A 9,613-nucleotide genomic window follows, 5' to 3' on the forward strand; every position below is an offset into this window, starting at 1 on the left:
CTATTATCATTCACTCTAAGTAGAATTCCTCACCCCAACTTTTTTTTAAAAACCAGTCTACCTTTTGGTTATACTGGGTTGAATATCAATGTTAATAGTAACATTGCAGTTATAGTTGATAATTGAGTACCACCTCTGCATTTGGCCTATGTGTTAACTTGCTAAACACTGGATTACAAACTATTATAACATTCAGTGGCTTAAAAAATAATAATTTGTTATCTCTTACAACATATGTGAATCAGGTGTTTTGGGTGGCACATGTAAGACCTACATATATGTTAGCTATTATTAAAGAGCTATACGTATGTTAACTCTGATAAAAGTTACTAGAACATTGATTTTGAGAGCTGGAGAATTGGAGTAATTATTAAACAACCAATAATTATTCACTTCTGGCAACTTAACAATATATTTTCATATACTATTTGATTTCATTATGACTACTCTGTGAGGAAGACATCACCATCATTTCTTATACACTTTTTATTTTGAAGTAAGTATAGACTCACAGGAAGTTGCAAAAATAGTACCAGAGAGGCCCCATGTACCTTTCACTCAGCTTATAATGGCATCTTATTATAGTACAATATCAAAACCAGGGATGTGGCATTGATGCAATGCTGTCAACTAGACTTACAGGCATTATTCATGTCTGCTCATTAATAACTTGATTTTGCAGATGAGAGAACTGAGGCTTGTTTCTGTTGGGGACCACTTGGTGTGGTATCAGAGACTTTAGCCCCATGCAAGCTAGGCTTTGAAAGAGGCCTGTAAGACTTGACTAGAAAACTGGGGATGCAGGAGGCAGGCACCACCGAGGTAAGCACTGAGGGTTCCCAATGGGAAATCAGGCCTAAAAAGTGCATTATACCCCTTGAGGCTTGCTTTGCTTTGTACAGCCCTGCTAATATAAACCAGTTGTTTAAGTTCAAAGCATAAGGAGTACACTCATCTCATGAACCACGCTTTAACTACCATCTGGCGTCAGCATGTCTAACAGGCCATAACCTGAGGCAGATCTCTGTGTTTCTTCAATTGTTATCTATAGATAATGTCTGTTTTCTGTCACTGTGGCCTTTGGACATTGATTGATAAGCTATGCATGCATGCTGTATACCCCTACACATATTGATACCAATAAAAGCCCTTTTGGAGAAGGGATGGGGGCATTCTCCACCAGAGAGAATGGCCAGCCCCTTTCCACCCTCCCCAGACAGATTGTGTCCAGGCCAGCTCATTTCATCTGAGACCGGGAAGACTCCATGGGATGTGGTTCCCCTCATGTTTCAAGTGCTGCTTTCAAGCTCCCCTTGAAAGTTGTGGTCAAATTATATGGATTTATATTATGAATGATTTGTTTTTATTGCCTGTTTGTACCCAGTGGCAGAGTAGAAAAAATGTAGCATTTATTACATAATCATCCTAACCCATTAAAATTCAACTTTATGTTTAATTACGAAGTTTTATTTTTGATTAGAAACTTTTATTTTTCTACAGGAGAAGAAAGCTGACATTGCAGACTTGGACTGAAGGCCAGTTGACAAGTGTCAATGTGACCACAGCACTGCAGGCGTGGGCACAACTGTGCTATCCCCGCCACCCCCCCCCCCCAACCCCCATGGCTCTAAAGACCTGAGAAATAGTCCCAACTTTTCTTTCAGTTACCACCACAGGCCAAGGATCTCACATGAAAAAATGTCAAAGCAAACCTAGAAACCAGCAGCCCGAGGAAACTTAGGTAATTTGGCTTGGACCTTCACTGTTAAAGAGTGAAAGTTTTCAAGATTTTAGTGGATTATTCACAGGGAAAATTGCTTGCTCTTGTTTGCCTCCAGGGATTTCATTCCCACACTTTTTTTTGTGTGCTTCTTTGTGTAATTGGATACAAAACTTGGGTTCCATGAAAACTGTAGTAGCCTAATGTCTTTGCATAACTTTTATAGAAGGTTTTGGAGAGAGCAGGGAGGTTTACGTTCCACACCTGCACACGAAACAACGTTGATCTTGGATACTAGAGTTTCTCTTCCCTAAAATTCTCTGGAGCCCACTTTCTGCCAGGTGGCTCTCTTGGCACGCCTCTGTATGCTCCCACTCCCTATTTTCTCCCTAGTCTCACAGCTCCCACTCCCTATTTTCTCTTCTTCTCACTCATTTGTCTTGCCCTTTGGAGAAAAATTACTTCTTCCCTTTTCTTTTGCCCTTCTCAGACATCCTGCACCACCTACTCAAGTCCTTATAAATCATTCCTCCAACCATTTTAATTTTCTCCCCAAGGTGATGTCTGGTAACAGCTGTTTAGATGAAATGTCAGTTTGCTATTAATTACTACTTTATTATATATTAATTATTCATTTAACTTTCTAACACTTTTTGTTATTGTGAATTCTCTGAAGCTCCTGGATGTTCTTTATTACTTTTCCTTTTTTCTTAGTTTTTTTTCTTTTACCAGAATATTCTAGATCAGGGTTATTGCAGACCATGTACCTTCCATTAATGAATGAACCAATTCTTGATGCATTTTAAAGATCTCTGTATATAGCTAAGAGCTGCTTCTACTTTGCTCCTCAGGAAAGACAGAGTATAAATCTGGTACATCCTTTCACTAATGTTACAAGCCCATTTTGGAACCACAAAATTAAAGGGATCACCACTGAAAAAGTTGCTAAGGAAGGATTTATCTGAGAATTCATCAGCTTCAATTTTAGATGCCAATTTGCCCTCACAATCCTGTCTTCCCTTCTACCTGTTGATCATGCTATGCCTCCAATGCCTAACACAGTGTTTTTTACAGGGTGGGCACTCAACAAATACTGAGTTATACTGGTTAAATATATTCATGGAATAAAATGTGCATTGTAGCAACAGGCTGGATAGATAATGCTTTTGAGAAGCCATAAAATAGATATCTTTCTATCTACTATAGCTCCAGCATTGACTCCTATGTGATGATGTGAGTAACTGATCAGCTGGTCCCTTGGGAAGCAAGGCTGTAATGTGAACTGGGTATTTTTCCTAGTATTTGTTATTTCAGTGACTAAACAGTAGGGGTTCAGCTGACTGAAGAGAAACACTACCTCTCATAATACTGTGTGGATCACAGTGCTATCTAGAGAGCCACTTGCACCTGCCTTTTCATCCCAACCGCAAATTCTGGGAAACGACCTCTCTGTTCTCTTAACATGCTTTTTAGCTAAATCTCGTGTGTCACCAAGAGTGAGTGGTATGCGTATGCTAGTGTGTCTTGTGTCACTTCTTATCAGGACAACGTTGTCAGGTTTGATGGGGAGCTGAGGACCGGGTGGGCATAGCTTCACTGCTGCTGTTGACTGAAGTGACAAATAGTCGAATGTGATTAGCGTTTGAGCACTGGAGATTGTTCCATGTCTAAAGAGATAAAAAAAGAGATGTAACTTTAAGACCAAATCTGGAGAAAGAAACTGGATTGTACTCAGGCCCAGAAAGGCCAGCTTCCCCTGTGTGTGGTGGGAGGGTAAACTCAGTCTCAAGAGTTTACCACAGGTAGTCACTGGGCACTTCCATATTGGTGGTAGGACTAGCTGGAGTGGCTATTAGGTGGTCTGTAAGTGACGTTTTTCTTCCCTTTCCACCTTCCATATATGAGGAATTCATTCCTCACTCCTTGATTCATTCATCTAGTAACCATTTCTACCCTGCCCTGCACCATGCACAGCACTAGGCACTGAGTTGCAATGCTGACAGGCACAGGAGTGGTTTCTGTCCTCTTTTTACCTCTTGTCACATGTAGTCAAGACTGGAAGGCAGATTCAGTCTCTGGAGAGCCAGATTCAGAGATGGAGAGCCATAAAGCAGGATGTAAGTGCAAGGACAGAGACAATGTTTAGTACCTTATGGGGCTTCTGGGGAGAGCATGTAGCACAGCCTGTGGAGACTCCCTAGAGTTGCTGAGTTTTAAAAGCCAAGGAGTCAAGCAGGAGAATTGGAGGAGGTTGGTTGGAAGAAGGGAAGTTTGGAGAAAGGGTCTTCCAGGTGGAGGGCACAATGTGAGCAGAGTCTCAGGGAAAAGGGATATCATAGTGTGCTTAGAGTTTCCAGCAATGTGGAGTTGCTATAAGAGGCAGAGTGTAAGAGATGACATTCCAGCCAGTGGAGGACACAGGCCCAGGTGGGCTTTGTACGCAACTCTCCGAAGTGTGGAGTTTATCTCAAAGGCTGTGTGGAGTCACTAAAGTGGCTTCCAGTGCTCATTCCCTAACATGCCTCTCAGATCTTAACCCAGCTGGCTCACTCCAACCACCCTGGTGCAAGAAATGTTTCATTGGTTGAAGGCTGCTAACATCATCTGTTGCTCATGAATTTCAATCTTGCTGTATTAAATGCCTTGGAGAGCCAGGCCAGTGGGCTTGCTGCTGCTTCTCTTCTCATTTCAAAGCTGGACTTTGAGAGCCTGCTTTACTTAGCGTCACCTATAGAACTCTAGGGAGAGTTCTGCAGGGTATAAGTTCCAGTTATTATTCTAGGAAAACAACATACTTATCTTTTATATCTCTCAGGGATTTTGCCCCTAGGATAGCATCTGTACATTAAGACATGCCAAGGGTTCCAGTCCCTATACCAGGGGTGTCAAACTCATTTTCACTGGCCACATCAGCCTCACAGTTGCCCTCAAAGGGCCAGAATAATTTTAGGATTGTATAAATGTAACTACTCCTTACCTGTTAAGGAGCTGAAATTACAATTGGCCCTTTGAAGTCAATTGTGAGGCTGATGTAGCCTCCAGAGAAAATGAGTTTGACACCCCTGCCCTATACCCTAGCCTCTTAACTTTTGTTAAAAAATATAGGAACTTTTAACATCATTTTAGCAATGTATGATAACCCTTTAGTTTATACCAACTTTCTCTGCCAACATTTTTGGGAACAAAAGTCAATATATAGAAAAATGTTTTGCGTATATCCCTTTGTATTTTTATCATTGCTCTTAATCACATTTGTAAGTATGGAATATGTCATGGAGTCCATATTCCTTCTACAATAAATACAACATGATAGAGAAAGAAAATAAAATTAAAACTAGGAGTGAGTTCTCTTTGTCTCTGGGGATGTATTGATTCTTTCCATGCTGGAAAGTAAAAAAGAACCCATGTTCATTAAGGATGTACTATGTGCCAGGCATCATGCTGGGTGATTTCATATGTTATCTTATTTAATCCTCCCAATCACACTGTGAGGAAGTTCCATTTTTTCCCATTTTTATACATAATTCAACAGAGGATCAACAAGGTCAGGTGAGGTCTCCAAGGACCGATAGCCAGTGAGTGATGAAGATGGGGTGAACCCAGGTCAGCCTCACTTTTTGAGCAGATTACAGGGAGAGCCTGTGGGTGGGGTAGGAGATGGGAGCTGGTAGGGTATCCTCAAGGAGTTATTAGCAGAAAAATCAATACAGCATATAGTATGTGAATGACAAATTGTTTTGTCTTTATTATTAACCTTGGCTAACTAGTAGTGGCCATCTGGAGAACTTGGTTAAGAAACAGTGCTGAGATTGATTAGCTAGATGTGACATGATGAAGACAGAGTGTCTACTCAAATACCATCATGAATTTGGCATCTTAGTTTATTGACGGGAAGAGATAGGAGGGCATGATCACAGTTGTACTGGGGGGACGTGGTGAGAGCTAGGGACTGTTGTCAGAAGACCTGGCTGGATTCTCCCTGCAGAGTGAAGGGGCTAGGAGAGCTGCCTTTCAGGGTTGCACCTGCCAAGTCCTCAAAACCTATTGATGCATCAAGGGGCAAAATGCTTACAAATTACCCAGAAAGTATCTTCATATGGACGTTTTTGTAGAGAACATATTTTAAGAAAACATATGCCTTTTGATGTTCTGTGCTTGACGGAATTAGGTAATAAGCATTCAGCCAAATCAGGAATACTGTAGAAAGCATAATAGTAAATCTGAATGTATAACACCCCCCAATCCTATAAGCTGTCACCATTTGAGAGCTCCACTGTTATTATCTACTGAACACCTTTTTTTCTTCTTTCTAAAAGTGTGTTTGGGGAAGAGAATTATACAAACATTACAGGCTTGGAAAGCACAGTCAGAATGCTAATAGAGCCATCAAACCCAGCTACTGCCTTCTTGAAATCTGAGCAAGGTGAGCCATGCGGCTTACACCTTGTACCTCCTCCTACATGATTGCAATTAACATTTTATCTCCTATGTGTCTTGAGTCAAAGCTTTGGCACTGTTCCCTGGGGGGAGGGGTGAGGAAGGACCTTAATTACAGGACAGACACACTTACTGCCACCTGCTATATTCTGATGTCACCACCTCTGAGCTCCAGAGAGAGGTCAGATGAATCCTAGGATATCATGTGTCTCAAATCGAATATTTTAATTTGGAGACTCAGTAAGTTGTTCTATCAATTATTACTGGCTACATTTGCAGCTAACTTTCTGGGGCACAGCCAGGAGCTTTGATTCATTTCACTTCTTACTGACCTCATCACATGGTGAAGGGACAGCCAACATTTCAGTGGATGGTGGAGAGTGGCCAGAAGTAAAAGGAAGACTAATGATTGAGGAAGATTTTAAAGGGTAGGATTGGCATCTGAAATGACAGCATATATGTCATGCTGGCTAAATGATGGTGTCTACTAGGGGTCCTGGGTAAAAAAGGGGTTGGATATTTTATATGTTGTTAGCAACTAAACAATTCCCCATCTCAGCCAATTATCACAGGACAGGTTTGCTTTTTGCTCTCGTAAATTTCAGTACAAGTAAGTGAAAGTTCTTGTCCATTTTGTTTCTCAGGGGTGCAGGCTATTCCCACCTCGTATGACACTATTAGTTGACTGTGGTCTCCAGGATGAAGAGGGCAAAGAGGAAGGGGCTATCATCCAGAAGACAAGGTTTAGGCCCACTCTTTCCTCCTTTCATCCTCAGGGCAGAATTAATTCCAGAACCCAGGATGGGGTTGAGAGCCTGCCGGAGTACACATGTTGGGAGGAGGGCTGACAGAAGGAGATGGAAGGGATGATGTTGGTAAAAACATGGGCACAGATATGGACTGTGAGAGTCAGGCAGCATCCAAATCTCTCTCCCCCAAAGTCACAGGACCCTGCCCTTGACCAAGAAGCAATGAGGTTATAAACACTTCTTCCATGTTCCGAAGTGTAAAAACCTTGCATTTCAAAAGGTGCCCAGTCCATGGTGGCAGCTAATATGGGGGCTGTGGGGACAGTTTTTACTGGCAAGGTGAGCATCCTGAAGGCTTCAGACAGCAGTTCTGGGCTTTAACTACAGGTAGGTCTTTGGAATCAATATCACACAATCAGCTCTTTTCACAGGGGGCAGAGGCTAATGACTCATTCCCTGTGTTATTGGTGTCAGATGAAACATAATTTAGGATAAAGCATTGTTTTAGCAGTGACACCATAGCTACTTAAAATATGTAGTGGGCTCATTTACATTTGCCTCCAGGTTATTATCTTGCTTATTTACAAAGAAAGTGGCTGTCACCCTGGCTTTCTTCCATAGTAAACCATGAATAATTTCTGTTAAAGTATGTACCTTGAATTTAAACATAATTGAGCCATAATGGCTGGCTGTCCCCAGAAACACACATAAGATTTGCATGTTTAGATGAGCAAATCAGAGGCACAAACAATGGGCCACACGGCAGTCTGTTACTCTGCCTCCCCTCCACCTCGCAGGGACTGCCAGGGACATCGATTACAACGAAATGTCTAATGGGAGCTTAGGGGAGGATAATATACAGCTGCCAGACTGAAGTTTGATAATGGAATTTAAATCTTGTCTCTGGCTAGGGACCCTGCAGTTGGAAATGCAAATTGTTCTTTTTAACACTCACTTGCCAATGGAAGGAACAATTTGATTCCTGAGTTAATAGAAACAATGGGAATTTCCCCTTCCTGCTGGTCATTTGAGGAGCACAGTGACTCCTCTCTTTTCGCCGTCACCATCCCCAGCAAAGAAGCTATGTTTGGAATCCATCACGTTCTTAAACTTATACCCTGCGTTAACTTTGAATGGTTCTAGTAGAGCGTGTCACTGGCTATGACAGGATTATAAATGATCCTGACTCAATTAGAAGAGCACTGGGTCTTCTTGTCCTGGTGGGAGGAAACTGAATGGACAGCCTGGCCCCTCGGGGACACACGTTGTTTATTGTGCCTTTATCCTAGACACTTTCTTCAGGGATCTAACAACACACCCTGTAGGGAACTGTGGTTTGGCAGGGTCATCTGCTGTGGGCATTGGCTATGGGCATGTATGCATTTGTCAGCATTCACTCCCAAGTGGTCCATTTTGACACTGCCCTGGATACATGCTTAGGGTATCTACAAAGCAGGGCAGTGCCTCCAAAATCTTCACTGAAAAAGTTTTAATATGCAAAAGAAAGCATTTAATTGGCCATTTTAGGGGAACTAAGAACTGTCTTGGATGCTGACATGCCCTTTTCTGGTTCAGTATTTGGACTGTTTTTGGTCTAAAGTATGTATGATAACCTTGGCATTGCTGAAGCTCCAAATATCTTACTCAGATCTTGCCAATGGTCCTGTTCCATAGTGTGGACCAGTGGTGAGGGAAGGTAGGAGTGACCCACTGATGAAGAACTCTGAGCCAGAGCCCAGAAGCTGAGCTGTGTGGCTCCTGTGCCACACCCACCCCATCCTCGGCATGGTTGAGGGTAAAGGGCCTCAATCAAGGAGTTAGGGGTCTCATTTCTGTCTCTGTCTGACATAAGACCTCAGACTATTCATGATAGTCCTATTAAATACTGAGCCTTCCTTATTTGCAACTTGTCCCATTTCCCTTCTTGGGTGGTGGTGAGGATCTATTGAGGGGAAAACTGTAAAAGCACTTTGAAAAGTAAAGAATGTTTGACAGCATAGGTAATAAACCTTCTGAGAAGCACAAGCTAGGCCCTCTGAATCCAAATCCTTCATTGCAACAAGGCTTTCGTTCTTAGGCATTTATTGAAAAAAATATTTTAATTTCCCTGTAATATACAGATGAGTATGACATCAGAATTGCAATATGTCAAAGAAATTTCTTCTGAATTGATTTAAAGATGGGGATCAGATAGAGAGTAGACTATACCTTTTTTTTGTTGGATTTTTTTCTTTTTTGATAGTAGATTGTCTCAAAAGCTAATTGCAATAATTGGGAATTGATCTCTTCCCTATTTAACCTACTGATGTATATAATAGAACAAGTACAAACTTGGGCAGTAACATGGTCACTAAGAGAAATAAATGATTTCAAGCCAGCAGCATGACAAATGGTCAGAACAAGTCTGCACACTCTTGTTAGAACAACCCTTATTATGCTAAATCATTAAGCAATTCAGTGTTTCATATAATGCAGAAGTTGTTAATCCACCAGAAACAGGTGGAATGCTGGGTCTTCAACTCTAAAAATGAAAATGGGGATTAGTTAGGCAGCCTTTTGGTTATGACCTGAGTAACTTGTTTTCCTCCTTCTTGATATATATTGAAAACAAACTACAGGGTGGTCCCAGATATAGAGGTACCTTAGAGAAAACATTTTCTTCTCTTTACATAGGTAAGGATTCCATGGCTCTCTAAAATAAGGGAAG

The sequence above is a fragment of the Phyllostomus discolor genome, chromosome 7, assembly GCF_004126475.2.
Source record: "Phyllostomus discolor isolate MPI-MPIP mPhyDis1 chromosome 7, mPhyDis1.pri.v3, whole genome shotgun sequence".
Taxonomy (NCBI): domain Eukaryota; kingdom Metazoa; phylum Chordata; class Mammalia; order Chiroptera; family Phyllostomidae; genus Phyllostomus; species Phyllostomus discolor.